Consider the following 7,621-nt stretch of genomic DNA (forward strand, 5'->3'; position numbering starts at 1 on the left):
ATATCCAAGGAAGAGCTACATCCAAGGCAAAGCTATAAGGCCAGACGCAGAAGACACAGTACCTGGGTTAGCTGCCCGTCTATCCCTGGGTGTAGGCTAAAGATATTTAATCTTGGACATGGCAAGCAGCTGCATACAAGAGCCTGATTCCTGATTCCTGAGCTGGAGTGGGCAGCAAATTGCTAATTCTGACCTCCAACCATCCCTGAGGCGGTGTAGCCCTCGGTTCTCAACCCTGGCTGCCCACTAGCATCATCTGATGAGCTTTGAAATACAGATGCAGGACTCATCCCAGAAGGATGAAATCAGAACTGATGGGAAAGGGATCCAGCATCACATATTCTCATAGCTCTCCATGTGATTCTAGTTTGCAGTCAAAGTTCAAAAGTTCTGACACAGCCTAGGTGTCCAGTGATCACAAGAATTACTAGGGCACTCCCTAAAATAGTTTTGCCCCAGCCTCTCTGCTGTAGATCTTGATTCAGTGGGGCTGGCAGGGGCCCAAGAATCTGTATTTTTAATGAGCTCCCTGGTAGTTGTTTTGATCAGATAAGCTTGGGGACCCACACGTGTAATAAAATGGTATATTCGCATATCATCATTGCAGTCACAGCTTCTGACATATTATGTTTTTAATTTGTATGTACATCATTGTGTCTCAACCATCATTCGAGTGTAAGGTCCAAGAGGGAAAGGACCTTGTCTTATTCACTGGGATGTTCTCAGTATGGAAAAGAATGCAAGCAAATAGTGGGAAATCTGTGGATATTTGTTGAATAAATACATGAATTTCTGTTTTGTATTTGTCGCTTCTGCTTTGTGAACCAAGTTAAGAGTGAGATTGAAACTTTGAAAGAAAATACAAATAATTTTATTTCACTTCCCTTTATAGATCTAAAGTCTTGCTTTTAAAAACATAAAGATTTCTTCTATATGGAACTTGATTGCCTTCATTCAGTCATCAAGAGTCTTCAGGAGATCTGAAGACCCAGAGCAAACCAGAAATGTTGAGGGGGAAAATGTGCAGAGATGTCTGAGAGCAAACCCCCTACCCTTAAACCAATTTTTCTTCTGAAGTTTTCTGCTTCATTGCAAGTTTTATGTCACCAATTAAGCTATAGGGCCTAGATAGAAAATGACACAAAGTATTTTCAGAAAAGTTGATTAAACTGCATGCTTTTATTTATACACGTTCAGAAAATGTTTATGGCGGAACTACCATTTTCCAATAAGTGCCAGTGGGAGCCCAGTGAAAAATAACACACAGTCCTGCCCTCAATAACTAGCTTTCCCAGTGAGTGGAAAGCTAGCCATGGAACTAGCACAGTGTGATAACACGGGTCATCAAACTCAAGATGCCTTCTGTTGTAAGATGCATCATTAATTTATGCAGCATTAAGAAAAATGCTACCAATTGAACCATGACATGTCGTGGGTTTTGTTGAGGCCTGTTGTAATTTCAGAGATGTGAAAATGTAACGGGGTGGTAGGGGGGTGAGGAATGTGCATTTTATTTTATTTTGAGAGACAGGGTCTCTCTTTGGTACTCATCCAGGCTGGAGTGTAGTGGCGCAATCTCAGCTCACTGCAGCCTCAACCTCATGGGCTCAAGTGATCCTCCCACCTCCTGAGTAGATGGGGCTCTAGGCATGAGCCACCATGCCTGGCTTTTTTTTTTTTTTTTTTTTTTTAACTTTTTGTTGTTGTTGAGACAAGGTCTCATTCTGTTGCTGCCCAGGTTGGAGTGCAGTGGCTCGACCTCAGCTCACTGCAACCTGTGTCTGCCAGGTTCAAGCAATCCTGTTATCTCAACCTCCCAAGTAGCTGGGACTACATGTACATGCCACCACGCCCAGCTAATATATATATATATATATATTTTGGAGAGACAGGGTTTCGCCATGTTGCCCAGGCTGGTCTCAAACTCCTGAGCTCAAGCAAGCCACCTGCCTCAGCCTCCTAAAGTGCTAGGATTACAGACAGGAGCCACTGCACCCAACCGTAATTTTTTCTTAACTTTTTGTAAAGACGATATCTCATTATGTTGCCCAGGCTGGTCTCGAACTCTTGGGCTCGTGCAATCTCTCCCACTTTGACCTCCCAAAGTGCTGGGATTACAGGCATGAGCTACTGTGCCTGGCCAGAGCATGCATGTTAGAACTGATTAAATACATAAGGTAAATCAGACCTGAAGGATATACAGAATAAGCCAAACAGCAGGGGGTAGGGAGACTTGGAAGAAGGAAAGTACTACGCAGAGGGGACAGCTTGTGCTGAGAGATCTAGAGGGAAGAGGGTGGCTGCTTATAGCTCAGTAAGACTGGAGTTAGAGCCTGTGGGCTGGAAGGTGACAGATGAGGCTGGAGATGGAAACAGGGGCCAGATCATGGCCTGCCTTATAAGTAGATGGCCTTAGTCCCAGTTTACATCTGTAGTGTGTCTTTTTGATCTTAAGTGCCCTGTTGGACAACGCATTATATGATCACCCTATACTAATAAGCCATTTTTAAATGTGGGCTTTTTATCTTAAGAGAAATGAGAACAATGGAAGGGTTTTAAACAAACAGTACCATAATCAGATTGTGAAAGTGTGTGTGTGTTGGAGGCAGGGTGTGTATTGCTTAATTTGAATGTTTCTGATGAGCTAATATGTTCATACAAGTCAAAACTTTAAAAAAAATTTCACAAAAGTGAAAAATCTCCCTTCCACCCTGGCCCTTCTTCCACCCCTTCCACTCTACCTCATGGCCAACCCAATTTTCTTCCCTAGAAGCAACTGATATTATCAATTTATTGTGTGCCCTTTCAGAATTTTGTTTTCCTTTTCTTTGAGATGGAGTCTCACTCTGTTGCCCAGGCTGGAGTACAGTGGCACAATTTCGGCTCACTGCAACATCCACCTCCTGGATTCAAGTGATTTTCCAGCCTCAGCCTCCCCCTAGCTGGGACTAGAGGTGTGCGTCACCACGCCAGCTAATTTTTGTATTTTTAATAGAGACGGGGTTTCACCATGTTGACCAGGGTAGTCTTGAACTTCTGACTTCTAGTGATCCGCCTGCCTCAGCCTCCCAAAGTGCTGGGAATACAGGCGTGAGCCACCATGCCGGGCCCCTTGCCGACATATTTAATGCATATAGAATTAAATCTTCTTTGCCTTTCAAATGTACCTATTGTTTTCTAATTCTTTATTTTCATCTAATTTGCCTCCTTTTCTTATTCCTCTCACTATCTCTCATTGAATTTCCACAGTATGTGCTCCCCTTTTACTGCTTCAGATTTGAGGCTTCATGTTTTAAGAGTGAAGGTTGGATAGTTTTCTTTTTTTTCTTTCACTTCTTCCCCGAGCTCTGGCAGCTCAGGATTCATGTCCTCCCACTGTTTCATGACGTCTTCCCTCATCTCTCATGTGTATGTTTTCTTTGTGGGAGAAATTACTTTGCTATGTTTTCTTAATTTTCTCGTTAAAATTTTCATCTGCTCCATGGAAATGTTTTTTGATGAATCTTTTTTACCTGCTGTTTGCTTTTTCTTTTTTTTTTTCTCTCTCTCTCCTTTGTTTCTTGTCAAAACTGTATATTTTACTCATTATTGAAGCAGGTAATGTTTTTTCTTCCCCGTGGACCTCAGGTGTGAGAAAGGCCAAGATGTCTTCCAGGTTGGCCAAATTTTCCTTATGACCCAGGGTTCATGTAAATTCACTAAGCCTTGAATTCTTTCCAACCAATGGTGAAGATTCCCCGAGGCAAAATCTCTCCTCCCCTGTTGCCACAGAAACAGACCATTTCCTACAACTATGGCTTGTCTGAAGTCCTGAGCCAGCAGAGCTCAGGCCACAGTACCTGCACCCATTTTCTGCTGCTGCACACAAGGGCTCTGTGCATTCCGCATCCAGGTGTGCCCCCCCCCTTCTGGAGATTCTTTTTCAGGCTGTCCCGGAAACTTTGCAGCACAGCATCCTTGCTCTATTTCTTCCCGCAACATCTCTGCTGAAGCTCTATTGCTTTTGGCAACTCTTACATCTATTTTGTGGTTTAGGTGTCTGCTACTTTTACTAAAAATGGAATTTGTGTTTTTATCTCTCAAGTCCTTTTTGTTTTTGGATTACTTCCAGAAAATGAAAGGAGGATTACTAACTTTATGCCATCTTCAAACCAGAAGATCTTAGATTAGTAAGATCATGTTCGCCATGGCATGGAGAATGGGCTGGAGGTGGAGAGACTGGAGGTTGGAAGTCCAGTTAAGAGATTGCTCCTGCACTGGGGAGTTGGTGTTAAGACAGAAGATCCAAGACGCATTTCAGAGGTAATTGCTGAATCTTACTGGCTGGTTAGCTGTGTGTTTGGGAGTGGGGGTGGATCAGGAAGAAATGGGATATTTCAGGGCTGGCTGCTGGAGGCTGCTTGCGATGTAACGTGGAGCTGGGCTTCCTGCCTGTTCTGTAGCTTCCTGCCACATTCCAGGCTGCATCTGTGTGGCTGGGCCCTCTGGGAAGGTCTTAGGGAGTCCTAATGGGGCAATGAGCTTCCCAGCTGTTCCCTTGAAGGTCCCCTGCAGATATCTGGATGAAACTCTTGACTGCTGGAAACTTTCAAGAAGGCCTGAGGCAGTCAGAAGCCAAGTTGTGGTTCCAAAATTTCTGGCCTATTCACCAAGCCTCCCTGATGATGAGATCTCAAGATAAAACGAAAACAAGAAAACTGGGTGCAAATCGCGGGGTGGAACTGTTGATATCCCAATGTTTCCTGCCAAGTCCTGGCTAAGGAACACAGGGAGGGAAAGGGGACCTAACAGAAGTCATAGAACCCACTCCCTGCCTCCACAAAGGCTTTCCAGGTCATGCAAACTACGAAAATTGAACAGAGAGCTTTCTCTCTCAGATTCTCCAAAGTGGGGAATCTCTGATCCCTTTTCTTTAATCAGTCTGCAGTAAGTCCTGAGTACTGGCTTTTTTTCCCCCTTAATGTATAACCAGAGTTGAGAACCGAGGGCTACTCAATCTCAGAGATGATCAGAATTCAAAGTTAGGAATGTGCTGGCTCCACGTCTGTCCACTCTTGTGCAGTAACACAGCTGCCTGCCTGTGTACAGGATGAAATATCTTCAGTTCTGTTCCCTGGGATAGACTGACAGCTGTGGAAACAATACTGTGTCTCCTCCTAGGATGTGTTTCTTGAGTCCGCTTATGTGGTTACTGCCAAACCTGGCCCCAGTGCCTTCTTCACACAGCTTTGACAACCAGGGCAATATTTCCAGTTATCTAACAGAAGCTGCTCCTTATCAGTGATGTCTTTGGAAAATTACCAGCAATTACTAAGCTAGCTATTGGGAAATCTTAAGGATTTACTTTAGCAAGAATAAAATGAGGTCTTCTGGTCTGTAAGGACCTCTGTTCCTAAAATCACAGAACCACCGCTGTGCTCTACAATGGAATAATATGCATTCATTTGCAAGCGTGCTCAGATAAGACAGGGTCTTTAGGGAGTTTTTAAAAACTTGGGGGGTAGTGCTTATGATATTGTGAAAAAACACAAACACTGTGTGATTTCATGTACATTAAAAATATGTGTGATCAAGTGAAAAGAGACTTCTTAGCCTGCCTTCCCCAAGATCCCACACCCACCACTATTTCCCTTCCAAGTGATTAAAGGAGTCAGTAACTTGAGTACAATATGCTGTTTTGTCTCTTGTCATCTGACCTTGGACAGGGAAGATGTAAATGTTCTCTTGGGCTAATAAGGTCAGAGTGTTTGCTCACAGGAAACAGAGTTATGAGTAGAGTAATATCAATTTCTTATGTGGGCCAAATATTATTTGTGTGGTTGTATTTTCTTTCCGGGAAAAGATTAGTTTTTGGAGAATGCAATGTGTTTTATTTTAGATGCCCCATTGAGTGAAGCAGCTACAGTTTAAGCGGAAGTCCTCCTTTCCCCACCTCCTACCTCGTACCTCAGGGAGCCCCTCCTCCCCACACCTTTCTTCCCAGAGATCCCACCTCTCCTCTCCTAAAGTGGTAGCTACTGAGGAGAAAGAGGTGAGAAGCTAGAAAGGAAACAGGAAGAGGGGAGACGGGGAAGAGATCCATGCAGGAGACCTTGTGCGGGTCCGTGGGACTTCGTGAGCTACCTGCCTCCATCCTCCCATTTTCCCGAATAGGACTCCAATTCTGTGAGACCTGAAGACAGTCTCCTGTTTCTTTTTCCCTCCTTCCCTTCCCTTCCCTTCCCTTCCCTTCCCTTCCCTTCCTTTCCTTTCTTTCTTTGTTTCTTTCTTTCTTTTTATTTTGAAGGAGTCTCACTTTGTTGCCCAGGCTGGAGTGCAGTGGCGCAGTCTCGGCTCACTGCAACCTCTACCACCTGGGTTCAAGCGATTCTCCTGCCTCAGACTCTCAAGTAGCTGGGATTACAGACACCCACCACCACGCCCAGCTAATTTTTGTATTTTTAGTAGAAACAGCATTTTACCATGTTGACCAGGCTGGTCTCGAACTCCTGGCCTCAAATGATCTGCCCACCTCAGCCTCCCAAAGTGCTGAGATTACAGGTATGAGCCACCACACCTGGCCCAGTCTCCTGTTTTCATTCACTGACAAAGCGAAACCTCCCTTAAGGTCTGAGTTACTACAGAGAAAGGCTTTCCGGCTGCCTACTTGGTTGGGGTGAGCCAAAGCAGCTCCGTCATTGGCAGCCACTGGGTGTGGGAAGCAGCCATCCATGGGGGACAAGCTACCTGGAGGTAGGGCGGCGGATCTCCTGACACATCCTCCCAGAATACTGCAGAAAGAAGCCTACTGTAGGAGTTGCAAATATATATGCATAGAATAAAGACTAGGAGAAAAATAGTCTAAAATGTTAAGCATGCTTCCCTCTGGATAGCTGAATTGTGGATATCATATTTTCTTGCTTCTTTAAATTGTCAAACTTTTCGCAATAGGAAGCATGTGCTATTTTTATAATCAGGAGGGGAAAAGGTTCCCTGGCCAACTCAGGGAGGACATAAGGCTGGAGGTTTCAGAGTAAGAGGCCGGAGGCAGATTCACAGGGGTGAGGACACAGTGGCAGTGAACATCTCAGAATGGACGGGACCTTGAGAGGTCATCTAGCCCATCCTCCTGCCTTCCGGATGTATCTGAATAAGACCAATATCTGAATCCTCTCCCCCCACCATGTCAGAACTGCCCCTTGCCTTCTTTGCCCTTCCACTCCCAGCAGAATGCCAAAAGAGGTTTGACTTCGTGCTAATTATTCTTACTGCTTTCTTGCTTTCAGTGTTCTGCTAAATAGAAAATAGGGCACTGATGGCTGGATGGAAAATAGGCCATGATCTTCTCACAAAGTCTTTGCTCAACCACCTGCCTATAGCCAGTGTCCTCTTGGAAAGCCCAGTCATCCAAGGAAAAGAGAAGTCAAGCTGAGTTCCAGGGAGGGGAAGACCTTGGGGAAGAGGAAGAACAGGAGAGCATGTCTACAGGAATGTGCAAGGAGAGCTGGGGCCTGCAGAGAAGCACTGACTCCTTGTCTTCTTTTTTCCTTCCTTCCTTCCTTCCTTCCTTCTCCTTCCTTCTCCTTCCTCACTTCCTTCTCCTTTCTCCTTTCCTTCCTTCTTTCCCCTTCCTTCCTTCCTT

General features: G+C 44.8%; 1 long non-coding RNA gene across 1 annotated transcript in view; it reads left to right on the forward strand.

The window, feature by feature from the left end:
• Positions 1 to 3,775: 3,775 nt before the first annotated feature.
• LOC111548426 overlaps positions 3,776 to 7,621 on the forward strand; it is a 14,962-nt gene continuing 11,116 nt past the window's right edge. Inside the window, exon 1 of the long non-coding RNA XR_002733404.2 lies at positions 3,776 to 4,302. This is a non-coding gene — a long non-coding RNA (uncharacterized LOC111548426). The remainder of the gene's footprint in view (positions 4,303 to 7,621) is intronic.

This window comes from Piliocolobus tephrosceles, chromosome 6, assembly GCF_002776525.5.
Source record: "Piliocolobus tephrosceles isolate RC106 chromosome 6, ASM277652v3, whole genome shotgun sequence".
Classification (NCBI taxonomy): Eukaryota; Metazoa; Chordata; class Mammalia; order Primates; family Cercopithecidae; genus Piliocolobus; species Piliocolobus tephrosceles.